Genomic DNA, 27,972 nt, shown 5'->3' with positions numbered 1-27,972 from the left:
AACAGTGGGAGGGTGCTGTTAAACTGATGTTCTAAACTGGCATTGTTGAGAATCATGGGGACATGGTGATCTTACAAAGCAAATCAACTTTTAGTCAGTTTTATTGGTCTTCAAATACTGCATGAACAATGCATCCTCCTCGCTTACATCTAGAGGGACTGCTCTCCCCAGAGCTTCCTTTGCATACTTCTCGATTATTCCAAGCAGTCCTGACTCATTTGTGCTTTAGAGTCTCCACATATACACTCTCTGGCACACTTTTTCTAAACTTCCCAGGACTAAACTCTTACTTCTCAAAGCTCAGCGCAAACGTCACTAAGAGGAGATTTTTCAGGTGAAATCTAATTAGATATATACACCTCTCCTCAACCCTCTTGTATACTCTCATAACCTTCTTGCTTCCTTGATTCTTCTTTTCACTATTAATAATTACTTTTTTCAAGAGTTATGCTCGTTGTTTTATTGGTTTGGGTTCTTTGTTTGTTTACATTATTGGCTCCAAGAAGTCAAGGACTATTTTTCTTTTATTTACCACTAATTCCAGGAATTAGCATATGCCTGGAATGTAGTATGTGCTTTAAAAAATAATTAAATAAATGGATAGGTGAAGGAATGCGTAAATGTATAAATTTTCAGTCCTAGTTGCTTTTCACACATTAAAGTTTTCATTTCCTTTCTGAAATGAGACTTATCACAACACTATAATTTGTAAAATTACTTATAGTATACAAGGAAAGAATTATAGAACCAATGAGATAGAAACCCATACTCCTTTTGCATACTGAATGCCAAAAACTTGCTAGTGGCTCAATATGTAAATAAGGCAGATAGAGTGCTTGGAAGATTTGAGGGAGGCAATTTTTTTCCATTGTCTTTGGCTTGCCTTTTCCCACATCATAGAATAACACATTAATTGCTGAGCTGAATCTCATGCAGGTTCTTTTTTTTAAATTTTTTACTTTTTTTATAAGTATAAAAACTGTGCACCAGAAAAGTTAAATAACTTCCTTCCAGTTTCACAGAATTCCTGGCACAATCAAGACTAAACTCTAGGTGTTCTTAACTTAGAGTTCCAAGACCTTCCCTTCAGCCATATCTCTATTCTTATCTCCCCTGGGTTCTCCTCCTCATTTGCATCAATGAGCTTTCCTAATAAGCCCTTCTCAGCCTAAATTGTTCTCTCTAGACAGGGTATGTGTCAAAACAATCCCTCATTTCTTTGAAATGTATTCCCTTTTTTCTATGGTAATAGGAGCTTCTTTGAAAAAAATAGATCCTTTCCTAAAGAATTAATATCAAGTGTGTGTGTGTGTGTGTGTGTGTGTGTGTGTGTGTGTGTGCATGAATGTGTGTGTGTTCACACATGCCCACACGTGCATTTTTCTGCTCATAGCTAATCTTGTAATTAGACCTCCCCAACACTTAAAAGCATATATGTAACAATTTTCAAGTTTGGGGGCCCATGTCCACAGCTGACAAGGCCAACAGTCTATGAAAGTTATATAGATCTGCTAACAAGTTCTGTTCCTGAGCTTGTTAAGTTCTCAACATCTTCCTTTTTTCCAACTTTTGTAATATTTTTCAGTACAGCAATCTTCTGCAAGGAAGAGCCCTGGCAGGATAGTACAGTGGTTAAAACCAACCACCATGGGACTTCAGATGTAGCTCAGTGGTAGAGTTATTTGCCTACCATGAGTGAAGCCCTGGGTTCCATCCCCAGCACTAAAAAAGAAAAAAAGAAAAAGAAAAAAAAAATACTGACATCTATGGAGCATGGCATCTCTGTCAAGATAGAAAGTAGTAAAATAACTTAATTGTTGAACAGTCATACAAGAACCATTTTCCTGAATGGACAAGCACAGGTTTCATACCCCAGTCCCTGACCTCTAGCCAATAGATCCTTTTCAGCTGCATATATCTGGACAAGTTACTATATTCGCCTAATTTCCTCATTTGTAAAATAAAGATAATAATATTGACTCATAAGATTCTTGTATCATATGAGTTAATATGTACCAAGGGTTTGGTAACAGAACCTGATATGTTACAAACTCTAAATTAATGTTTGTGATTATTGTAAATATTATGTTTGATAAGGGTTTAAATGAATCAGTCTTGTTTAAAGTCCAGCTTACATAATTGGCTAATTATTCCAAAGCTCAATCTTTTCAGTGATCTCTAAATTTATCCTCTAGTACAGATTTTAGGACCCACTTTGAGTTGCTCTCTCATTTTCTCCTTCTTTCTTAAGAGCCAGGCCTGTAATCCCAGGGACTAAGAAAGCTAAAACAGGAAGATTGCAAGTTGGAGGCCAGTGTCAGCAACTTAGTAGGACCCAGTCACCAATTAAACAACAAAGGACGGGGGATGTGATTCAGTGGTAGAACAACACTGGGTTCAACCTTCAGTGCAAACAAACAAAAATAAATAAATAAAATATTTTGTGAAATCATTATCAATACAAGCTTTAAGGGAAAATGATGTCTATGTCTCCAATCCAGAGGAGCTTCCTGCACTCAGAGTGAGAAATAGAATTTTCACTTAAAATGCTTTTAAAAATAGCCACTTCAAGGCAGCATATGTCTAGGGATGAAGCAGACTTTTCTCGTCTCCTTAATGGATGGCTCACAGCATTTACCAAGGAAACAGAGCTACCAGTACATAAAAAATGCGGAGGTTACGTTTAAGCATTTAAGAAATTACTCCAGAGCTTCTTAGCCTCTTCAAAATCACTATGAGAGAGTCCAACCACTGACTTTCAGCATCAGAATACCAAAGAATGAGACCAGGGGTTTCCCCTAATTCACACCTGTAACTCCCACCTGCAGACAGAAAAAGCAACCAAAGATTTCTTGCAATCTCAGAGAACCCACTTCTCTTCAATATCTTCATCCATAGCTCAAGTCTGACTATTCTGGTCCTGAATATTTCATAGCCTGGCATCAGTTCAGGTATCCCAATTTAACATCACGATGAAATTCTGAAAATTAGGAAATCATATGCCAAAAGCAAAAGCATCTTTCTAAATGACTAAGACCTCCCAGGCGATTCATGCTTTGTTTCATATTGCCAGCTCTAGAGCAAATGGGGAGGTGAGCAGAATGACATGGAAGGGCCCGGAATCTGCTTCCACCTGTGGTGTTGAGTTGCACAGTGACAACATTTATTTCAACACTATTCATGATTCATTATTTATCATGAGCTTTGAATAAATTACCTATGAGCTTCAAGTAAGTTGGTACTTTCTAAGGTGAGTGTGTCTGTGTGTATTGAATTTATTTTTAAATTTATTAGAAAATTTGAATTTACTTTACCCTTAATATTTCTGGGAATATTCTCATTGATACTTAAAAAGTAATTGAGCATGTCCTGCCTGGCCTGGCCTTGACTCAACCACTTGCCAAATCAACACCCAACTAACAATCACACTGCTTTTGTAGTAGAGACTTTTTTTTTTTTCTTAATACAGTAGTTCCCAAGGCCAAAGGTAGAGCCTGGCCACTCAGTGTGGTCCATGGACCAGCAGTATCAGCATCAAGAAACTGAAATACATAATCATAGGTCTCACCCAGACCAACAGAATAAGAACCTGCATTTGAGCAAAACCTTCAAGTTATCCAGATGTGCATTAAAATTTGAAAAGCGCTAGCCTAGAGGAGTATTTATCTCTCTCAGGATGATGCTAAGCTGATCACCCACATCAGGATCACTGGCAATGCTCCTCTTAAGGAGTAGTATTCTCGACCCTTCCACATACTGCATCACTGTCTGGGGTGGGTGCCCTTAAAACTGCATATTAAACAATCTTCTCTCCCCGATGCTTAGGCATCTAAAGTTTAGAATTACCAGAGCAGAATTTTAGGACATTATCTGTTTTGTTATTTTCATATTTCTCTTATGAGACAAATCGCTGAGCAAGATATACTTAGAATGGTAAACCTATCAAACTGTACATTTACTATAAACACAATCATATAAACACACATATATGCACGTACCCACATAAAAGTGGCATTAGAAATAAGTGCAAATATACTGCCTTTAATGGTAGGTCAAAATCATCCAAGGAGGTTCCCTAGATCATTTGGAATGGAATGCAGACTGACTGGTTAATTGTGTCGGAGAGGGTAAGAAGTAAATCATGACCAGTAATGACATTACACCTCCTGTACTCTTGTTTAACATAGTTCTTTGTTCTCCCTGCAACCTCATTAGAGATTTATTTGATTCCAGTAACTTACTTTCAATACAAGGAAAGAGTATTTTGTATCTAGCAGATATTAAAAAAAATACTCAAAACATCAAAAATATACTGCTTTCCTCTCTGTTCTATACAGTGGTAGTCTTTATGAATAATTGCTTAAGGTAATTCTTTCAAATACCAAGGTAAAAGGTATTACTGTATTCATGTGGTTCCACAGAAGAGACAATCTTTTTATTTTGATGTTTAGAAAATCCAGTTGGGTATAATTTTTACTTTCCCTTTGGATGTTTAGCAGGAGAAAAGCCCACTCAAACTCAACTTCACAAGGTCCAAGTCATCCCAATAAATGAAATGAGTGTCATATGGCTCTCAGCTCAGACCAAGCTAACATTTTAGTATTATGGAATAACTTATGCTAAAATATTTAACACCAAAAATTCTAGCACACAGGATTTTATTTTTTTCTAACTTAATGCTCACATAAAAAGTTAAACAGAAGAAAGGAAGACATAAAACCAAAGATAGGAAACTATACTTTAAAAGCATGATCCATTTTTAATACTTTTGGAATTCTACCTGCAGAAACATGGCATACCTCGGAGTACAGGATTCCCATTCTGATTCTTCACAGGCTTACTTCACCTCTACAGCTTCTTGAGTTCTCTGGAGGTATTTCTGATGAACATTAAAATCCTTCCTGAAGAGAAAGGTCCCTAGAAGCCCAAACCTGTGGCAAGCCCTTTCTTTCCACACTTGTGAGAGTTCTTTCCCAGAAATGCAGGCAGCAACACACCTTCTGGAGAAACCAGACTAATGAAAAAAGGCATTGGTTTACCCTGTAATGAAATGAGCGGTGTATCATTTCATGTTACAACCTGAGGAGCCGGTTTCTGAGTCATGTTTACTCTGCCAGTGGTAAGGTACAGGAAAGAAGGAAGCAAAGTTGGGGTGATGTGGGGGCAGGGTTTTTTTAATTGGCAGAAAGGACTTAGGGTTCGAAATAGGATATGTGTGTAGGACATTTTCTTATCCAAATCTAGTTTTCAGCAGTCATTGGGAAAAACTATACTCTAACAAATTCACTCAGGAGAGCTAGCTGTATGTATCTGTAAAGGGTTTGACAAATAATACTTAAATTCCCCAAAGTTATTACTAGCAAGTATCACTTTGCCAACTATTTAAACAGTATTATAAAATAATAAATTAAAGGTACTTTTCATTTAAATTTTTAAATTGATACGTGATGATCAAACACATTTATGGGTTATGATGTGATAATTTGATACACATATATAATTCATAATCATTCAACCAAGAGTAATTAGCATTTCCATCTCTAGCTGTAGAATGCTTGAATTTATTCCTTCTTTCTAACTGTGTTTTAGTACCATTATTCAACCTTCTCTATCCTGCCCCAGCCCAGTCCTTCCTGGCCTATAGTGACTGCTTTTCTCCTCTCAACTAAAGTCAATTATTATGCATTTAAATTGAATCATCAATGTATTTGGTTAAATGTGCTAATATGCCAAATTTCTTAAATATTGTAAACATTTTATTTACTATACATAATTCCAAATATTCACACATTTTCTCTTTACTTAACATAATCATCAATTGTACTATTTTAAACTTCCCTGGAAATAAAACACACCCACCCACACACATGCACATTCCCATGAAAGAAGCAGTTTAAAGAAACAGTGCATTCCAAGCAAATTGATCTGATTTTCCCAGTCAAATAAGTTTCCTTATAGGCCAAAGATTAGGGTCAAATCCAAGGCCTGTGCCTACACTGTTCACAGAAATGTTTCCTACTCTGCTAACGGACACAGTGAGTTATTTTTATAATTGTTATAACAGGATTCACACACTCTTCTGTGGAGTTGCCATTGAGGCCACTTCTTGGGAGTTTAAGAATTAGCAATTTGTCTGTTGGAGGAAATGAAAGCCTGCAATACCCACCAACATTGCAGCCATTTCCTCTTTGGCTTGGTTTCTTGTGCATTTCCTTAGTTTCCTAACACATTTCAGTGTCTTCCAAATATTGGTCTTCCTAGGTACTTCACTCTTTGATGAAAATATTTTGCATAAAAGAACCCCCTGTGGCCTCTTTGAACTAACCTGTGTGGACAGAAATGCTACTAGCTGCTTCTCCTTGTCCAGTACTCCTTGGGTGAACACTGAGCTGAAGTTTTCTTTAGTTTTCTATCAGGATCACAATTTGTTTAATTGGATTCTGCATGTCTTCCTTAATGTCATCTAGTTCTAAGGGAACAATACTCATTATAATGACAAAAGATTAAGTGTTTTAATGTAGGATTAACTAAAAACAAACCAAAAAAAAAAGGCAATTTTCTCATTGCAATTGATAAAACTCTTGCATTTATTCTAAACTAGTAAGTATGAACCAGGGGTATTCTTGCCCCCAAGTAGACTTCTGGATGTAGCAAAGAAAAATAAAGAAAGTTCAGTTTTCCTGGAATTTCAGATATATATCTGCACTACTGAATGGGACATAATTATACTAAAAAAAAATGTGTTGTTTAATTGAGACTCAAGATTTGACGATGTCTGGAGACACTTTTAGTGGTCACAACTAGGCATGGGAGCTTGCTACTTATATCTCAGTGGGGAAAGGTCCAGTAATACTGCTCAACATCTTACAGTATACAGGATGAATTCTCAGAGCAAAGAATTGTTCATTCCAAACTAGTGTAAAACTCTGATCTAAGCCAACAGGTGAAGTAGAGCTGAAGAAAGAGTGCTTGATAATTATAGAATGTTAGAATGGAGTATAATGAAATATTTCTGAAAAAATTCTGATAATCAGTTTTGGGGTTTTGTTTGTTTGTTTGTTTTTGTACCAGGATTGGAACCCAGGGCCACTTAACCACTGAGACATATCTCCAGACCCCCTTTTTTTTTTTTTTTTTTTTTTTTTTTTACATTTTATCTAGAGACAAGGTCTCATTGAGTTACTTGGGGCCTCACTAAGTTTCTGAGGCTGGCTTTGAACTGGTGATCTTCCTGCCTCAGCTTTCTGAGCTGCTGGGATTATAGGCATGCACCACTACGCCCCGCTGAACAAATCATTTATAAAAAAGCATTCAAGATACACTCTCTAGCAATTTGAGCCTATAATTACAAAGACAAATCAGGAAAAAGAACTTCTAGGAAATGACTTTCACACATGAATGTCTTCTGTCAAGAATTAATGTTGACATTCATTTGATCCTGGCTATAGATGTGGCCAAACTCAGCTGACCAGCGTCCAGTTCTCAGTGCCCAATGACTGGCTCCTGGAGGGTCCGTTCCTAAAACTTCCTTCAAGAAGGGTTCAGTAGAGCTTATCAGGCTGAGTGTACTACACAGAAACTCAGTGCTTCATCCTGAAATCTCTACCCTCAACTATTGTTTAATGGCCCCATTGGAGGGATTTAACTAAGAAATTGTCATGATTAGAATTTTATTTAGAGAACAAAGGTCCATCTGTCTGTTATGTAAATAGTGAATTCAACATAGGCAAAAGGAAACACCCAGATCCATTAGTAGGTGCATGAATGCATTAGGCCAACTGAGAGATCACAGTAACCCAAATCAGGAGAGCAGCCACAAGGATTGAGAGAATACGATGAGTGCTAGAGCTTAGAAGGTAGAAATAACCGACTTTATTGACAATGAGTTATTGGGCTATTATTTCCTACCGTCAAGAGCACTTTTCTATCATCTTTCATTCTGTGATACTGACATTGGTGCTCTGAAAGCTCTAGTGCCTCCCTCACTCCTACCCCCTGAAATCATAAAGCTAAAGAGGAAGAGACACATACTCATTCCTGTGTGTTTTCTGATCCTATCAGCATTATTCTGGCAATGGCCCTTCTTCCTAGAAACAGGAATGGGTCCAGCTTTTTGCCACACACCCAGAACCAGCCTGCTCATACCCTTCAGAGGGGGCAGCCCCAGCTGTCACTCACTCAACCCCATATAGGGAGCTCCTCCCTGGAGATTCTGAGGTTCCAACAGCAGCCAGGATATAAGGGCTTGAGTCCCAGGATTTCAGGGCCCTTTTCTCAGTTCTATTAACTCCAATCTCTGGTGGTAGCTGCTGAGATTCTACCTGTTACCCTGGTGCTGCTGTCTCTGTTTTTCAGTCCTCCAATATCTACTTACCAATTCCTTATATTAAATTCATTTGGTTTCAATAACTAGTGTGCTTTTCTTTTCTGGATCCTAACTAACACAGTACTCTGGAAATGTTTAGGAGCTAAAAATAATAGGAATTATGCATCTGATATAAGATACATGAGAGGGCTAGGGATGTAGCTCAGTGGTAGTGTGCTTGAATACCATGTGCGAGGCCCTGTGTTGGATCATCAATACCCCCCTGCCATGTCCCCCAACCCCCAACACTCCTTGACCGCCCACACCCCTCGACCCTCTACACCCCTTCGACCCCCCACATCTCCTACCTCCGCTAAAAAAGAGGACATGGGAAAGAGAGGAAGAATTGTGTGCATATGTCTGGCTGGGAATTTTGATAGATTCTGACTCTTTTCACAGAAATGAAAAACACTGAAGAGCAAGATCAGGGAAGGGCTAGGGAGAGGACCAGTTCAGATTTACAAATTTTGTTTAAAGGACATAGGTGAATGGGAATTCCAATAGGAAGCTTGTTATTTGATTCTGGGCTTTAGAGCAGAAATTACACTTGAGATTATAATTTTTGGTCATTAATGATAGATTAATAATCCTCAGTATAAGAAATGGAACAGTCTTTTTTTTCCCCACCTCTATATCATCCATCTCTTTCCATAATTCTCCTGCTTGTGAATGCTTTTATTTTGTTAAATTAAATACAGAATTCAGAGGCCAAATTGCAATGATAATTGTTTCTTTACACTAGTATAGAAGCTTTACTCTTTTTCAAAGACACACTGAGGCTCCAGAAATGTTTAAATAGTTCATTTGAGCCAACAGTGATCCATAAATTGGGCAGCTCCAAACCGGAAGTGGTTCTGGAGGTCCTGAGAGGGAATGCAAGGCGAAGGCTTTCCATGGGTAAACATGGAAGTAAAGCAAAAAATTGGTTATGCCCTTGCCTCACTTGGTCTATCCTAGTCTCCAGTTATCTGGTAGTTTATGATTGGGCTAACCTTAAATTTCATTTTTTCTTTAATATAAGAATGTACAAGACAGAGCCCCAGTTAAGTGGTGCTTTTGTTTGTAAACTAGGCAAGATTAAGGTCACTCATGAGGCCTAGCTGGCTATGTCTGTTCAGGGATTCTTTAGGCCTGGTCTCCACTTTAATGTAGTATTACTTTAACATTCCCAAACTTGAAAAGAAATCTCGTCAAATTTGAAATCAATTTTGAATTTTCCTAGTAAATAAGAATTTTTTGATAATGCAGGGGTAACTGGTGTCAGCCAGCTCCTAAAATGAAAATATCCATGTTGTGAGTTTAAATGTAAAATAGGTCATTTAATTGCTTAGCACTTATGCAACACTTAATTCCTCGGTGTGTTCTATTTTTGTGTCATCACCTATTGTGTACTTACAGCATTAGTTGCCATCACATGTTTTAATGGAAACATAAAGAGTACATGTCATACTCAAGGTTCCCGGGTCATTGGAATGCTATGATTTATGTTTCCTAATTTTTGAGATGTCCTAACATACCTGAGACAAGGAAGTTTATTTATATTTCTTGGTATTTTAAAAAAAGGAAGAAAAAAGCTAGGAAGTAACTCTATTACTGATAAATCATGTTGCATTGAGTGATTATTTCTGGAAATAGTCACCTACTTCTGCAAACTGTCTACTACTCTTCCCATGACTCAGGAATCTGCTGGATGGCTTTAATTGTAAGCCTCTTCCTATTTTGTAGTAAAGCCAGTTTCACAGTATGAGACAAACCATAGTGTTCAGGTGTGAGCTTACTACTCTGACCTAGGTTGGAGAGGCTGCCTACTTTATACATTGCACAATAATGTGCTTTTACTCCTGGTGCCTTTTAAGCCTGAAAAAAAGAGATAATGTATGTCAATTCTCTGGTAGAGCCTTACCGTTTATTATATTATATTACACTCTGATTTGTAAAATACAGTCTCAAGTTTTGGCAAAGTTTGTCATTTTTTTTAAATCTATATTATCATAAAGAATTGTTTGGTGAATGGGGAAAGGAGTTTTCTTTTCAAATTTCTTCTTCTTGTTTTATTTTATTTTTTTATAGTCCTGGGGATTGAATCCAAGGCCTTGCATATGCTTTTTTTTTTCTTTTTCTTTTTCCAATTAAATTGTTATTAAGGTCATGTCTGTCATCCTGTAGTTGGCCGAATTCCTGTCCTTCCTCTTAGAAGCTGACCTACTTCCCCAGTTCTTGGCTAGGCCCAGGTCTTTCCAACCAAGCATTTATCCTTGAATAAGAAGTTGTATCATGTACCACTCTATGAAATCAAAATGTTCTTTCTTTGCTTCTATCAATTACAAACCCATCACAAGAAGTAAACAGACTACTCACTAACCTGAAATGGTACATCTTAACATGTTGACTTTAAAATTGCTTTCAAAATGCTAAGAACCACACAGCTTATAACAGACTTACATGCCAGAAACCTGCACTTCATTCATGGCCTACCACTTTATGGAGATACTTGATACTAATTGGCAGAAGCTGATTTCAGTGTTCTTATATTGTATATTTCTTACATCCACAGTTATGATTCAAGACACATATATGATGCATTGTTTAAAGAGATTAATGAAGCTGTGACATATAGGGATTCTACATAAGCTTTAAAATATATTTTTAAAAAATCACACTCTATTTTTTAAAATCAAATTGTAAGTAGTCTGAGCCATACTTTTTAAGACTTTGAAGCCAGGCATGGTGGCATGCATCTGTAATCTCAGCAGTTTGGGAGGCTGAGGCAGAAGGAACACAAGTTCAAAACAGCCTCAGCAACTTAGTGAGACCCTAAGCAGCTTAGTGAGACCCTATTGCAAAATAAAAAATGTAAAAAGGACTCAGTGGTTAAGTGCCCTTGGTTCAATCCCTGATACCATAAACACACACACACACACACACACACACACACACATACAACTAAATAAATTGGTATTGTTTGATTTCCCCTTCCTTGGGATATGCAGGCACTCTTGGTGTCCGGCACACACAGTCCCTCTATGCATTTTCTCTGTCATGGCCTTAGTATCACATTTTTCTTTATGTAATGTACTTGAGAATAACTTGGGAGCCTGCTTAAATGTAAATTCCCACACCCACAGAGGCAGTGAGCTAGAGTCTCTAGGTGAGGACCTGAAGACCTGTGTGTATTAAGTTTTCCAGATGATTCTGAAGCTGGAGGTCTAGGGCCACTTTGAGTAAAGATGATATTTTTATCTTTCCAACACAAAAGCCTAGAAAGGAAGTAGCACAGTGACAAATTTAACATTTGTATCTGGCTTCGCACTTGTATTTAAATGTATTTGAATTTGAGATTCTGAAATTTTTTCACATAAAATGAATGAAGTTGTAGAAGGAATAATGCCCTCTACCTTATCACTCCTACTCTTTCAACAGCTACACTCATTTTCTGATGGATGCTTTGGAGGCCAGGATTGCATATTCATTCGGATTCTGGGCATGAAGTCTAAAAGATCCCTTTCAAGAAATCTGTGAAATAAGAGCATGAACAGGCTTATGTCTGAATGTTGATTCTAGGATTTTGACTTACTAAATTTCCTAAACACTACAATTTTATTCCTTAACTATCAATAATTTGGGTTTTTTTTCTTATTTCAAGTCAGACATTCTCAGGGGGGTGACATTGCTCCCCCAGGAAGTGAAATTGTTTCTTAAGGGGCAAAAGTCTCATCCTTATGAACACAGCACAGACAGAAATGCAGTAATTAAGGGAAGAAAAAAAATTTCCTCTATTCCTCTGTCCTCTTATGTTCTGTCACCAGGGCCTGTGAATTAAACTGAAGTGGCACCCCCTTTCTCCACAGAAAAGCCCTCTTCACCATGGCTGATTTTAGGACTGTCAGCAAAAGAGTCTCTGTAAAAGAGTCCAATGTAGATAAACTTCCTATTTTCGTGTCGTCTTGTTTTACTTGGCCACTGGCCGGGAAGATACCAGCACTCCAGGTGGCTGGACACCCCCTTACTAGTTTTTCACAAACACATGTCCAATATAGTACTTTGTAGAACTGTGCAAAACAAGGCCTCTGTCCTTGAGCTGGGCTTCACAGAGATGTCTACATTTTTAAGATAAGTTACCAATGGGCTCCATGGTAACAGCTGGCAGGGGGAGGAAAGAAGCTCTCCCCTTCTCAGGTGTTGTCTTTGAAAAGTTAACTTGCCCAAAACAGTGAAAGAAAAAGCTGCTTTTATGTGAACTTCTGAGCTCCTTCCCTTACATGCTGGATATAAAACTCTGAAACTCCCTGAACTCTCGGTTCAGGGTATTAATTGATTACAGCAAAAGCTTTGCCCTCTGAACCTGGTTGCAGCCAACTAAAACTGTTTCCTGCTATCTTCCTATCTTCGGTGCTTTGCCTCTTTTATCTCTACAACAAAACTTCAAAAGACAGATTAACAGAAGAAAAAAAACAGTTTCTTTACTGTTCAACAGCATACACATGGTAAATCTCAATGATAGTAACTCCAAGGGAGTTGGAATTCACAGTTTATATAATATTTTAATAGGAGAAGAGAGAAAAGCACTTATAGGAAACATTTTGGAAAGATAAATAGGTTTTCAAGAGAACAAACAAGAGATAATGTTTGTGAAAATGTTTATCTCTACAGGCACCAGTGATATTTCTATTTTCTTTGGGGTCATAAAGTTACCAAGAAGGGATTTAAGGTAATTTGCTGTTTCCCTGTTGGGAGTGGAACCCAGGGCTTCACTCATCCTAGGCAAGCACTCTACCACTGAGCTCTATTCCTAGCCGCCCCCCTTCCTTTTTTCTTTTCATTGAAACAGTCTCCCTATATTGCCCAGGCTGGTCTTGAACTCTAGATCTTCCTGCCTCAGCCTTCCATATAGCTGGGATTGCAGGTGAATTCCCTGTGCCCAGTTCTTAGTCCCCTTAAAAAATAAATTTAAGAAATTGCAAACTAGTACATGACACTAAAATTACTATAATGGTTACTTTTGAGGAATAAAGAGAAAGTACTTGAGAGGACAATTTCTGGGGTATTGGAAATATTCCATTTCTTGATCTGGGTTATGAGTTCACAGATGTGTTCACTTTAGTTTAATTAATTGAATTTATAGTCTGTATATGTTCCCATACATATGCTGCTCTTAAGTTAAAAATAACCTCCTATACACATGCGATTGAACTTCCCACTCACCTACACACACACAAGTCAAGCCTTCTACAGAACAAGGACTTAAATATATAATTTGTTCCCAAAAATGTGACCCCTAGAACTTTGTCCCATAAGTGCTCTTTCTCTATTCCCTCACCAACTCGAAGAGTTCCCATCCTAAGTCTCACTCTCCTCTTGTTTTCCCAGGTGGTGATGATGGGATTCCTCTTAAGGGAATAGAATGACCCAGACACATTTAGCTGGGCCTCATGCCAGCTCTGACTCACCCCCAGCATCATAGGAAACCATCTTATTTTAAAAGCATGATAGTAAAACCTGGAGTTTGGTTTGATTCCTTCTCATTTCCTAGAGGGATTCTGATGTGTGCTGATTTCCCCTCCTATGAACAGGCCATGAGTAAAAAACAAACAAATAAATGAAGACTTCATTCAATTCAGTTAGAAGAAAGCAGAAGTATATTTAACACTGAGAGTGCCATCTGGCATATGTTTGTGAAATGCCATAAACAACTCTGCTAAGAGCCTGAGACTTAAAGCCTTTTTCTATGGGACATTACAGATCCCCTTCTTTGGAACTAATCTCCTAAGAAGTCCTAAAAATTGCTACTATGTGTCAATTTAAGAAGCAGAGTGAGACTACTACACAGTGGACATTTGTCTGTTATTTTACAATTAGAAGCATCTGACACCTGGGCTCAGCATTGGAAATCCTGAAGAAAAGAAGTTGAGGCTTTGCCACTGCATTCTGGTGTCTACCTCTAGTTTCTAAAAGTAGTGATGGCAACAGTTCTAGCATAAAAGTGCAAGGATTGTGAAAGGTTTGAGATTTTATGCTATTTGCAGGCTAAGAAGTAGCCAGTTTTAGAAATGCTGGTAAAAAGCATAAGACCCTCGGGTCAGGGACACAAAGACTCTGTTACTCATGGTACATTAAGCAAGGCCGACCTCAGTGCGTACACCTATTCCCCTTGACCCCAGTTTGCATGGGAGTGATGTGACTGGGTCTGGCCAGTTGTCTAAAAGTGTGGTGGGTGTGTTATAGGAGAGGAACCTGGATCTTTTATTGTGGGCAGTACTCATGCCTACCCTTTCTCTGTAGGAAAATTCTGTCTCCACTTTCTAAGGCTTTTACTATACAAACATCCTTGAAAAGATAATCCGGAACAAATGCAATAAGTGCTTCTACTTGAAAGATATGCAGAAATGCACGACTCCAGTGGAAAATTATTTCTTAAGACAGGCTTACCAATGTTGGTAAAATTGGAGGTGCTAATCACAGTGACTTAACCCAGTGATGCCAGGGTATCGTCATCAGACCAGTTCTGCAGCATAATTCCAGTGTTGGATCTGGCTGCATTATCTTCAAACCAGATTCTTAAACCCGTGTGGAGTTTGTGAACTCTAGCCAATAATTTTTTTCTTGGATCCTGATTCATACACTAAAGGAAAAAACACTACTTAAAGAAAAACGCCTAAACATTCCCATTTCTTGCCTTTTATTTTGGTTAGATGTTGGATAAATCAGCTGCCTTCCCATCTACAAAGGTCAGGGGTAAGGTCTCCCCTGCATTCAATCTTAAAAGAAAGTTGGTACTTGTATCATCCAGAGAGCCTGTATCATCCACGCGCAGGCTCTCTGGATGATACAGGTACCAACTTTCTGAACATCAGATGTACAAATGTCAAGGACATTTTATCTGAGGTGGGTTAAAACAGCTGCTCCTGAGGATGCTGAACCGCCAGCCTACAAGTTTCTAGAAACTTGAAGATTGTATCTTAAACTATCTAAAGAAACTCAGCTTCCAGACAACCATTGATAAGTGTAACCATTTGTTAATTGCTTATTCTGCAACAATGCCTCATGGAATAGTGTTTTTCATTTCCCATAAGATATAATTTATGTTCATTGATTTGTTTAAGAATCTGCATATGAATTGGACAATAATCTCCATTTTTATACTTCCTGGTTAGCACATATTTTTCATTCTGAGAATCTTAAAAAGCAATTATTGTACTTGGAGCAGTGCTTCTTAAGGTCAAAATTTAATACTGACTTTTGTCTAAAAAGTGTTTTGTATTGTCCTTATAGTAAATTTTTTTCTAATAATTTCCCGTGGGGAATTGAAATATTGCATCCTTTTCCCTCTTAGATGAGCTGCTTAAATTATGTTCCTACTTCTGTATTTCACATTAGTTAAACATCCCAATGCACCTTTGATTTAAAGACTCAAACTGCTGAAAATGGGGTTTTTCAGCTTATCTCTGACTTTACCATGCAATTTAAAAAGCAAGATGGACACCCAGATGCTATAAATTACAGTACTCAATGTTTCTTTAAAAAACATAGCATTTGTGGGCTGGGGATGTGGCTCAAGTGGTAACGTGCTTGACTGGAATGGGTGGGTTCGATCCTCAGCACCACATAAAAATTAAAAAATAAAGATGTTGTGTCTGCTGAAAACTGAAAAATAAAAAATATTTTTTAAAAAAACATACCATTTGTTAAATTTTATTTAAAGCACACTAGCAACACTTGTTTTTTTAACAATTGGAAATAAAGTAAAATGCTCTTTGTTTCCTTGTTTGTTTTCCCATAATCAGGTAGGTTTTATTCCACTTATATTTTATAAATAAAAAAAGATATTGTTAGGTTTTCTTAACACTTGGACCACTTGTATCATTTTGCATTTTATTTTCAAGTTTTTATTCCAGCACTTTATGTTTGTGTGTGTGTGCATATATTTACAGGTGTATTTTTATTTAATTTTTCATTTGTTCTAATTAGTTATATGTGACAGTAGAATGCATTTTGACACGTTGTATACAAATGGAGCACAAGTTTTCATTCCTCTGGCTGTACATGGTGCAGAGTCACATCAGTAGCGTAATCATACTTGTATATAGGATAATAATGTCTGTCTCATTCTACTGTCTTTCCATCCCCATAGCCCCACCCCTCCCCTCACCCCCTCTGCACAATCTAAAGTTCCACTGTAGTATGCTGATTTTAAGTCCCTTGGGTATAAACTGAGGAGTTGGATAGTTGAGTCAAATGGTGATTCCATTCCAAGTTTAAGTAAGATGCTTTTGAAAAGTCATACAAAGAGTATTCATTATCAATATTTACATGTGATATTTCCACATTATTTCTCTCTGCACATTTTCCCGTATTTAGATTAAAATGTGTATTTCATTTATATCTTGATTATTTTTCCAGAAAGCTTCACATCACCTTTTTTTAAGTGTCAATGCTTCTAAAAGTGGGGAAAGGTAACAGTTTTATGAAAGAATTTTTAAAATATTGTTTTTCAGTTTATTGTTTCACTTTCCTATTCATAGTCCTTAGGTAAAATATCCCCTTCCTAAAAGTTAGTTTGAATTGGAGGGCTTCTGTAGGTTTGGCTGGGATGGGAGGGCATAGAGGGGATATGACTATGATAAAATGTAAAGTTAGACTATGTGTCTTAATTGATGGACATGAAGCCTGGAATGGTTATTTCCAAACTAACACAGTTGCTAATGTGCCCTGAAACTATATGACCCCCCCAGAAGAAAAAAGAATATGGGGATTCCTACTCAAAAATGGAATAATCCTGTTAGGTCAAGATGACATATGTCATCAAAAGGTATGGTAGAGACAAACTTAACAGTATTATTACTAATGCTAACAATTGTATTTAGTATTGTTTACTACCTGCTAGAAACCTTCTTGATCAGTACTTTAGATGTATTATCTTATTGAATTATCACATAAGCATTGAAGTAGAGAATATTATAATCATTATTTTAGAGGTCTGGAAATTGGGGCTTATAGAGGTTGAGTAACTTATTTAAGGGTAAAGAGCTTGGAAGTAGGAGAACCAAGACTCTGGAAGTACTGCTCTCAGTGCTGGGTGTTTATAAATCATCCAGCAACAATGTATCAAGCTGGCGTAATTGGATGTAGAATTTATATTTTAAGAATATATTTAAAGATGTAGGAAAATGTTCACCATACATTAAGAGAAAAAATTATTAAAGAGCATATATATTAATACTAATTTAATAAAATAAATATACATTGGGGCTGAGGGTGTAGCTCAATGGTAGAGTACGTGCTTGGCATGTGCAAACTATTGGTTCCATCCCCAGCACTGCAAAAAATAAATGGACTGATATGTGGAGGGGTGTGTGTGTGTGTGTGTGTGTGTGTGTGTGTGTGTGTGTGTGAATTTTGTTTCTTCTTTTTGAATCTTTCTTTTTTTTAATACATTTTGTGGGTTGGGGGTATAGCTCAGTGGTAGAGCATATGCTTAGCATATGAGAGGCCCTAGATTCAATCCCAAGCATCAAAAATGTACAAATAAATAGGCTGAGCACAGCCATGAATGCCTGTAATCAGTCTTTGGAGGCTGAGGCAGGATTTAGTGAGGCCCTGTCTCTAAATCTATATCTATATCTATATCTATATCTATATCTATATCTATATCTATATCTATATCTATATCTATATCTATATCTATATCTATATCTATATGTATGTCTGAGGATGTGGTTTAGTGGCTAAGTACCCCTGGGTTCAATCCCCAGTACCCCCAAAACAAAAAACACACAAACGAAAAAATATATATGTATAAAGGTTACTGTAGTGTAACAAATTAATATATCCACCATTTCACAATTAAGAGAGAGTATATGTGTTTGTGTGTGTGTGTGTGTGTGTGTGTGTGTGTCCGATGATTGAACACTGGACTTCACACATGCTAGACAAGCACTTTACCATTAAGTTACACCCCTGGCCCCACTTTTGTTGTTTTTAAGGCAAGAACTTGTACCCAGGTACACCTATAATCCCAGTGACTGGGGAGGCTGAGGCAGAAGGATCTTGAGTTTGAAACCAGCCTCAGCAATTTAGCAAGGTCCTAAGCAATTAGAAAGACTGGGCCTAGAAAATAGAATATAGTATGGGCTGGAGATGTGGCTCAATGGTTAAGCTCTCTTGGGTTTAATTCCTGGTACCAAAAACAAAAACAAAAACAAAACTATAAAATCTACTAATTTAGCATGAGTCTTAAATAGAGTACAATTTTATTACCTAAAGTCTTCATGTTGTGCATTGAATCTCTAGACTTGCTCATACCCTGGTTCTCTTCTTTAGAAATATTCTAGTTTTTTTTTAATGGAACCACCATTTGACCCAGCTATCCCACTCCTTGGTCCAAAGGACTTAAAATCAGCATACTATAGTAACACAGGCACATCAATATTTATAGCAGCTCAATTCACAATAGCTAAACTGTGGAACCAACCTTTATGCCCTTCAACAGATGAATGGATTAAGAAAATGTAGTACATATACACAATGGAATATTACTCAGCCTTAAAGAAGAATGAAGTTATGGCATTTGCAGGTAAATGGATGGAGTTGGAGAACATCATGCTAAGCAAAGTAAACCAATCCCCCAAAATGAAAGTTTCTCTCTGATAAGTGGATGCTGATCAATGGGGGGAGGGGGCATAGGAACAATGGAAGAACTTTGGGCAAAGGGGAGTGAGGGGAGGGGAGGGGAGGGGGCATGGGAGTAGGAAAAATGGTGCAATGAGATGGACATCATTACCCTAGGTACATGTATGACTGCACATAGGGTGCGACTCTACAACGTGTACAACCAGAGAAATGAAAAGTTGTGCTCCTTTGTGTACAATGAATCAAAATGCATTCTGCTGTCATGTATAACTAATTAGAACAAATAAGAAATAAATAAACAACAGGTATATGAAGAAAGAAAATATTCTAGTTTTATATAAGAAGTAAATAGTTGGCTGTTTGCCTCAAAAGTTTGATTGGGTAATTGTTTAAATGTCGTTCTACAAAGCCTAGGGTAAAAGAAGAGAAATGTTTGTCTCAATCGAAAAAGAGCAGTGTGTGCAGTAGTAGATATGGACCCAACTGTTTCTCAGAGGCTCATCTTAGAGACTTACTGTGGGAAAACACCTTAGTTGAAAGCAGGAAACGCCACCACAAAGTACGTGGTTTGGTTTGCTGTTTTCTTCAAACTGAGGTCAGTTTGGGGGAACAGCAGAGGCTTTCTCTCAACTTTCTTACCTGCCTAAGGACTCGTCCTCCAAAAGGAACTCTATTGTCATGATTTCCCAGGAATTTCATCAACCAGGGAAGATTAAACCTCTCCTCACAGAAGAGGAAACTAGAGGGTGATACTTGCCCAGAGAAACTTTGTCACAGGCCACACCTCTTGTGATTCTGAGGGCCCCGTCATCTTATTTATCATCCCCTAAGTTGCCTACAGCTCCACTCCCCTTTCCCTGATGAGGAGGGTGTACAAGTTTCTAGAATTCTCCCTGGGTTTGGGGGTACTCATGTTTCATTCATGTGATGCTCCCATGCACAATAACGAATGTGGACACCTTTTTATCCTGTTAACCTACCCACTGCCCATTCATTTCACAGAGTATTACAGACCCTCAGAGGATGGAGGGAATATTTTCCCTTCCCTGAACTAGCATGCAGAGCCTCTCTCCAAATCATCTTGAACACAGTGGCCTAATGCCCCTTGCAAAAATGGCCTTTCACAGTGTTTTGTTAGTGAGAGAGAAGGTGTGTGTCCTTCACAACGTAAAATATTAGTATTATACAAGTAATAGATGTTCTTTGGAGGAAAATTGAAAAAATTTAAAAAAAAAAAGAATAGCAGTACCAAGAACAGAGAAAAAAGAAAAAACTCCAAGATCACATATAATACCATCCCCCATGAACCAAGAGCTCCTAGAATTCAAATCATTCTCCAGGCTCTAAATTAATGCTAGAATTAAGGTATCTCTATTGCAACAGTTTCCTTTGGCTAAGTCAAGATTTTAATCAAGGTATTCCCAAATCTTAATGAAATATCTGTTGATAGATGCATTATGTCTCCTTTGTCTAGCCTGCATTGCAAACATCTCTGTTTGGCTCAGACACAGGGGCTGAAAAAGTAATCAAATGTTTACAAGTGTACCATTGTCTAGGAAAACAAGTTAAATGGACTGTAAATACATAGACTTTGTCTTCCCTTCCTCCACAAAAGCTTTTATTACTGCACGAACACATTAATTTTCAGGAGAGTTCAGGGATGTCTCCTTAAGTCTCAGTTATTGCTTGCTGAGAATTCTCTTTTACTACTAACCATGGTGATAATTTTTTTTTGCCAGGAGACCATAGAGTGCTGATCACTATGCTAAGTAAGCACTTCAGAATACAAGTTCAGTGAATATTCACAAACTCCCTTTGAAATAGGGCTATTGTCCCTGTTGTACTGATGTGGACATGAAAATTCAGAGAGGTTAATTTACTTGTCCAGACTTCATGCCATTGTAAAGTGGAAGAGCTGAGATTCACACCCAGGTCTGTCTTGACTTCAAAGCATCTTCTCTTAACTATTGGAGTAAATAGGCTCGCTTTACACCAAGATGGTTCATGTTCTTGGTTGTAAAGATCCAAATAGGGAGAAATGTTTTGGATTGTAAAAGATACTATAAAAAGGTCACCCACTCAAACTTAACTCAGTGAAGATACCACCTGGGAACTTAAAAATTCAACTTGTTCTTATAGCCTCTGCAGCATATGTCCCTGCTTATCATTATCTCAAGAGCCTCTTGATACTCTTCCAATGGCTCAGGGCACCAACTCCCATCATGGCTGCACCACCATCTGTGTTAACGAGGAGGTTAATGTGACCTACATCACAGGTCAACCAAGGCAAGCCAATTGCGCAGCACAGCACCTAGCATGGATAAGGATCTCTAAGGTCAGCAGTTATCAGTAATGTTACTCACTCTCTGATGCCTGAGTTGTCATTAAGATCATCCTTTCCTGCCCCTCTTCTTTGCACTGCCCAGAACATGGGGGACATTTGTTAAGATTCAATTCCTGATGCACAGGCCTTCCCCATTCACACTCCTTGAGGCCCCTGTGCATTATTTGGGTTTCCTGTCACTATTTGGCAGATGTTCCCCAAATCTACACCATGAGGCTAACATCTCAACACTTCCAGGCATTTCTTCTGCATTCATCCCAAGGACATCACTGTCTGACTAAAGCCTGTACTATTGTTTGATTTTATTTTATTCTTTGCATCTCAAGCAATGATAACACCACTCCTTTTGTAGTCCAGGCTCAAATCCTGTCCACAGACTGTCCTATAGTTGACATAGTGCTAGATGCTTTATAGACATGATTTCATTTAGCTGTCATAAAGTTCTATTATATTTACTCCTCAAGAAACTGAACCTTAGAAAAATGAATCCATTTACCCTTGAGGTAAGGTATAAGCCTTCCAAACAAAAGAATGCACTTTTTGTGCTCTGCCGGTTTGATGTCCAGCTTTCACAGATTCACTTATTTCTTGATGATTTGGAATAGATTCCCATTTGCTTCTACCTGCTGAGCGCCACTTTAATTCTGAACAATATTGTCTCCTGTTTTGCAGATTGCAGGCTTCTCTTTTCCATTTCATTCTGTGAATCACTTCCAGAAAAACAATCTTCTATCCTTTGGCCTAATTTATGCTCTACTATCTAACAGAATAGCTAAAGGAGCCAACTAACATCATGCATGGGGCAGCAATGTACAATTAGTAAAGGTAAAATTTAATAAAACTAGTAAGTGGCAAACTAATTATATTTTCTGACCATAATGGAAAAGACATGAGACTAGACTATAGTGCTATCTTCAGTGATCTGGGCACATTGTCCCCATTTTCAAGATCTTAGTTTCCTTAGAGTAAGGAAGTTGTACTACATGATATCTCCAGTGAGTTTTGATCCTAAAACTTGAACATTCTGTTGGTTTAACAGTCATCCTATTTTCTAATTCAAGGAAAAGTAAAGATTCTTCTGGTAAAAAAATATTAATTAAAAGACAGGCAATCTCAATAACCTTTTAGAATTTTCCCTTCTTTTTTAGAGAGGGGAGAATGTTCTTTATGTTTACTGAAAACAAGAATAATATTATGACAGAGTAAATTATCATGGTAAAGTTCCACAATCCATCAGAGAAACTGAATTCAAGTCACTGTATAAAAAGACAGATTCATTATGATGTTGTCCCTTGGAGAACCAAATTCCTAAGAAACTGGTATATATTATATAGTTTCATCCAAGGTGTATTCAGTACTTTCAAATGGTAAATCAGTTGCTATGTACTGAATTATAGATAGCCTCTCAAAATTCATATGTGGAGTTTCTAACCCAAATGGAATTATATTTAGAAATATGGCCTTTAGGAAGTTATAAGATTAAGTGGAGTCTCATGATAGAGCACTTGCATAGCATACACAAAGCCCTGGGTTCACTCCCCAGCAACAACCAACAAACAAAACAAAGTTAAATGAGATCATCCTGATTATGTCCTAATCCAATGAGATTGGTTTCATGCCTCCCCGCTCCTCCCACATACCCACCATGTGATAACACTGAGAAGACACAAGTCTGCAAGCAAGGAGGAAGACGCTCATGAGGGCTGAATTATCTGACCCCAAACCTTGAACTCCCCAGCCTCCAGAATGGTGAAAGATGAATTTCTGTTGTTCAAAGCACACAGTATGTGTTATTCTATGCCATCCTGAGCAGATGTAAGAATCATCAACATTATGAGCATAAGTGTTAAGCCCAGCAGCACATGCCTACGTATGTGTTGAGAGAACTGTTATTTTTAGTATTGGTCTCTGGAAAATAGCATGTCTTTGCTTTTATATCCAGAGAAAACTTGAAGAGTTGTGTTTTAAGGTATTACTTTTCACTACAGTAAAATTTGTAGTGATCTCATTTTTTTAATAAGCAGAAGATATTGTTTCTGTGCTGACAAAGTAAATAAGCAGTACAATGCCATCTGTGTATCTAGCATGTTTTCTTTTTAAAGGAAGCTGTTCAAAACACCTGAATAGCTGTTAAATAATAGCAAAAGCCTATGATGAAAGGGTTCCTATTACACTGGAGCAGCCCTAGGGGAGATATGAGTGTTATAGGGTATGTTTGAAGGTGAGGGGGAGGGATGCTGTCCCATCTCCACCCCTCTCCCACCTCCTTCCACCTTTCATTCCTTCCTGATACTTGCTTTGCATCTATAAGTCAGTCTGCAAAAAATGTTTTAAAACATTAACACCCCCAATACAATTGATATTTGGTCTTTTGTTAATGACTTATTAAATCCAAGGGATCAAATGGTATTGGAGAATTTACATTTTTCATTCAATATCTGCCCATATATGGAAATGTTTAGTAGTAGGAAGCTTTATATCTGCAAAGCACTTTATAGTTGTCAGAATGTTTGCATATTCATCAGCTTCATATCTACCTCAAGCGTTATCTAAAGTCACCATTCTTATGTTTCCAATGAGAATACTTAGGCTCATGTACCTGAGGTCCAGGACAGTTTGTAAATAACAGCAGGGGAGTAGGTTCCAGGTATTCCCAAACCTCATGCAGTTGACAGAATAGAGAGACATGATAGGTATAAAATTGTCCAAGTCTAAAGCAGAGAACACAAAAATAAAGCATAGAAATGGGGAAAAAAAAAACATCAAGTGTGCTTGAAATTTCTATTTTTGAATTACTTTATTCCTGCATTTAGTGACACAGGTTAAATTCTCTTAACTCTTCAAGCGAAAAATAAATTATTTGGAACTTATTAGCTCTTTAACAGCATAGATCTGTGATTAATCTCAAGATTTCTTTATATTTCTTTTCTTTTTTTCAGGTGCTGGGAACTAAACCCAGGGTGCAAACTAGGTAAATACTTTATCACTGAATTACATCTGCAGCCCTGGTTTTTCTCTTTACAAAAGTTTCCTGTCTAGCTTGGTAGATGACTGGACTCTCCTATCTGCACCTGCTTTTGAGTGGTGAGATCACACATACTGCTCTGGGACTCTCCATCACAAACCCATGAGAGAACTGCAGTGAAAAAGTCAAATAATGCACTGTGTTTTTATGAAAATGATATTGACCTTGCAGAGTGTCTGAAAGAATTTCAGGAATTCCTAAACTATACTTCCAGAACTATTGGTAAAAATAATATCAAAACAAGGGTTTTAAGAACATGTGTTTTAAGATATGATTATTTCTGAGGCATATAGTTTAAAAAAAATTTTTTTAGTGGTTGATGGACCTTTATTTTATTTATTTATATCAAGTGCTGAGAATCAAACCTAGTGCCTCACACGTGCTAGGCAAGCACTCCACTGAGCCACAACTCTGGCCACCAAGGCATATACTTTTAAGTATACAATAATCTCTGAGATAAATATTTCCTCCAATTTAATTGGTTGGGTATTTTTATATTTGTCTTTTCCTGGAGACTTTGACTTTAAAAACAATCCAGAAACAGGAAATCCTAAATCTGAAGGAACAAGGATTTCAGCCCCTTTGGGGTCAGCAAGAATGCCTAGTGTCAGGGCTTGGCACACTTTATTTGTCCACCATTCTGTGAACATACTTAGAGGAGGACATAGACATAGTTTTAGCTTCTGGGTGAAAGCAAATTCAACCCTACAGAGTTTCTGTTTGTACTATCACTTCCAAGAAGTAAGATCCCACCAGGGTGTCCACAGATGGGAAATTAAGAGACTATCCCAAGCTCTTGGCTTTCCAGTGCCCCAAAGAGAGTAGTAAACCTCCATGTTTTGACCAACCAGAGGCAAGAAGGGAACTTTTTGTCTTGAATACCCCCACCCTGAGGGGATTCCAAATTCTTAGAACAGATCTATCTCTGGTGTTGTGAGACAGGAAAAAAATCTGAGTCCTGGTTCCAGATCACTCATCATCCCGTGAGAAAGATATTAATGTTTTGTCACTTGTCTTCAGTTGGGACATACTTAAACATGACATTGCTTGATGAAGCATTTTAGAATGTAATGCTCTATTTCTACAGATGCCATCGACTAAGCAAATGACAGGGGAGTCATAATCCCTTAATTCATCACTCTTCTTTCTGAAATAATGTGCCTTCTCTTTCTGCTTTATTCCCAACTTCATGCTCCTCTGAAATATTTATAATGTTTCTATTAAAAGTGAGGCACTTTAAAAAAATATATAAATAAATAAATAAAAGTGAGGCACTTTGATAGACAGAATTTCATCTTTATCTGACTGCCAATTCTGTTTTTATTTATTTATTTATTTATTTTTGGTACCAGGGATTGAACTCAGGGGCACTGGATCACTGAGCCAGATCCCCAGCCCTATTTTGTATTTTATTTAGAGACAGAGTCTCACTGAGTTGCTTAGCATCTCACTTTTGATGAGGCTGGCTTTGAACTCCAGATCCTCCTGCCTCAGCATCTCAAGCTGCTGGGATTACAGGCATGAGCCACCATGCCCAGCTCTGTTTATTTTTTAATTATTAAATATTTCTTCTTCCTAAATAAAAGGAAAGTATATTCTTTAAAAAGATTAAAATTATAAATAAAAGAGGTAGGTATAATTTCCAATGAATCTCTAAGAGGAAATTTTAATAAGTTTTCCCATAGCTTTTCTTTTGTTTTTACCTATTTGAGATTATCCAAATATTATCTTTACATCTTTTTGCTTAATATTGTATCATAAGTAGGTTTAATGTCTTTAAAAACTCACTTTAAACATTTGGATTCCCAATGTTGGTGATGAATATCTCAATGGGAAAATCTTATTCCTCATTTCATATTTCCTCCGAACAAATTGCTTCTTAGAAGTAGAATTACTGGGGAGGTGGGTATACACACTTTATGTACTGAAGAATTTCTTTCCAAGCAATGTATCAAAATTACACCACCAGATAACTGCGCTGGATAATGCACTAGATAAGGTTCATTTCATTGCACCTCGACTGGTATAAAGGTATTTACAAGCAATCTTAGCTTATGATTGGTAAGGGGAAGGGAGTCTATCTTGTTAAAAAATGTATTTTTTGCTTATTATTTAGATTGGATCTTTAAGAATTCAAGTATAACTACAAAACACACTAAAATTCTCTAAGATAAAGGTTATATAAATATACTGTGATCACTCTTCTTTGACTCAATTAATGACTCAATTAATGAATCACCCCCAGAATTGTATCAAACCTCTTGGTGGTAAACACTGAAATAATTTTTGGCTACCTTAATCAGAAGAGAAATGTATTTGGAGACCATGAAGTGGCATATCAAAGAGACAGGGAGGCTGGAGAATCAGGCTCACCAAATAGGCAGGGAAACTTGGCAGCTGGAATCAGAATAGGTTACATCACTCCAACAGCCTGCTTAGATACCACTGGCACTGCCATGATGGACACTACCACCTGTCACTTCAGGCATTACTGTCCCCAGACATAAAAGTTACTTCACGGATGATGGAGTTACTTTTGGTTTTGGTACCAGGGATCAAATCCAGGGGCACTCATCCATTGAACTACATCCTTAACCCTTTTTATTTTTCTTTAGAGACCGGGTCTTGCTGACTTACATAGGGCCTCGATAAGTTGCTAAGGCTGACTTTAAACTTGTAGCCCACCTGCCTCAGCCTCCCAAGCAACTGGGATTGCAGGCATGTGCCACTCAATGTGCCTTGCCTGACAGGGTTACTTCAAAAACGTCTCTTCTTGATTCACAGAATCCAGATTCAAAGAGTGAGAGGAGACTCTGATTGGCTGAACTTAGTCACTTAATGATGCCCCAGCTGCTAGGTGTGACGAGTTTAAATGATCATTTTGCCTTAGCATCCCAAATTGCTGGGACTGCAGCTGTGTGCCACTGCACTTGGATTTTTAATACGAATTGGCTGCTTGGTAGTAAGATCATCCATGTATGATTAATGACTGCTATAAATATGTGCCTGGAATTCTTTATTCATAATACTTTTTAGGACTCTGGTTAGCTTTCTTCTTTTTTATTTTAAATATTTTTAGTTATAGATGGACACAATACCTTAATTTTATTTATTTATTTTTTTTAATGTGGTGCTGAGGATCAAACCCAGTGCCTCACACATGGTAAGCAAGTGCTTTACCACTGAGCCACCATACCAGCCACTGGTTAGCCTTCTTGTCACTGAATTCTAAATTGTCTAGTAGATCATGAGATGCAGTCCAGAATTGCCAACCCAAATTTCTACCAATTCTTAAATGTCAGTGAGGTGGCTGGTAAATGGACAGGAGTGGTGGAGAATGCAAAAAACTGAAGAGCACCTTCACAGTCTAAAGGGAACAACTGCTATTCATCTCCAGCTGATGGTTGCTAGACCCTCCAAGGACCAAATACTGTCCCATCTTATAGCTTTTCAGAAAATACAAAAAAAAAAAAAAAATCTGAATTTTTGTGAAATTTCCTGAATTTAGAATTTGGAACCAAATTCAAACCCTTAAAAGTTAAGGATGCCAACTGCTTCCATCAAACCTCTTTATTTAAGAAAATCAATGCAGGATGATGACACATAAGATGA

General features: G+C 37.6%; 1 protein-coding gene across 1 annotated transcript in view; it reads right to left on the bottom strand.

Moving 5' to 3' along the window:
- Window positions 1-27,972, bottom strand: part of Ankrd22 (ankyrin repeat domain 22) — a 55,471-nt gene that overhangs the window by 26,823 nt on the left and 676 nt on the right. The window lies entirely within an intron of this gene.

This window comes from Urocitellus parryii, chromosome 5, assembly GCF_045843805.1.
Source record: "Urocitellus parryii isolate mUroPar1 chromosome 5, mUroPar1.hap1, whole genome shotgun sequence".
Lineage (NCBI taxonomy): Eukaryota > Metazoa > Chordata > Mammalia > Rodentia > Sciuridae > Urocitellus > Urocitellus parryii.
Note: the sequence above shows the minus strand (reverse complement) of the source record. Positions and strands in the feature narration are given on the sequence as shown.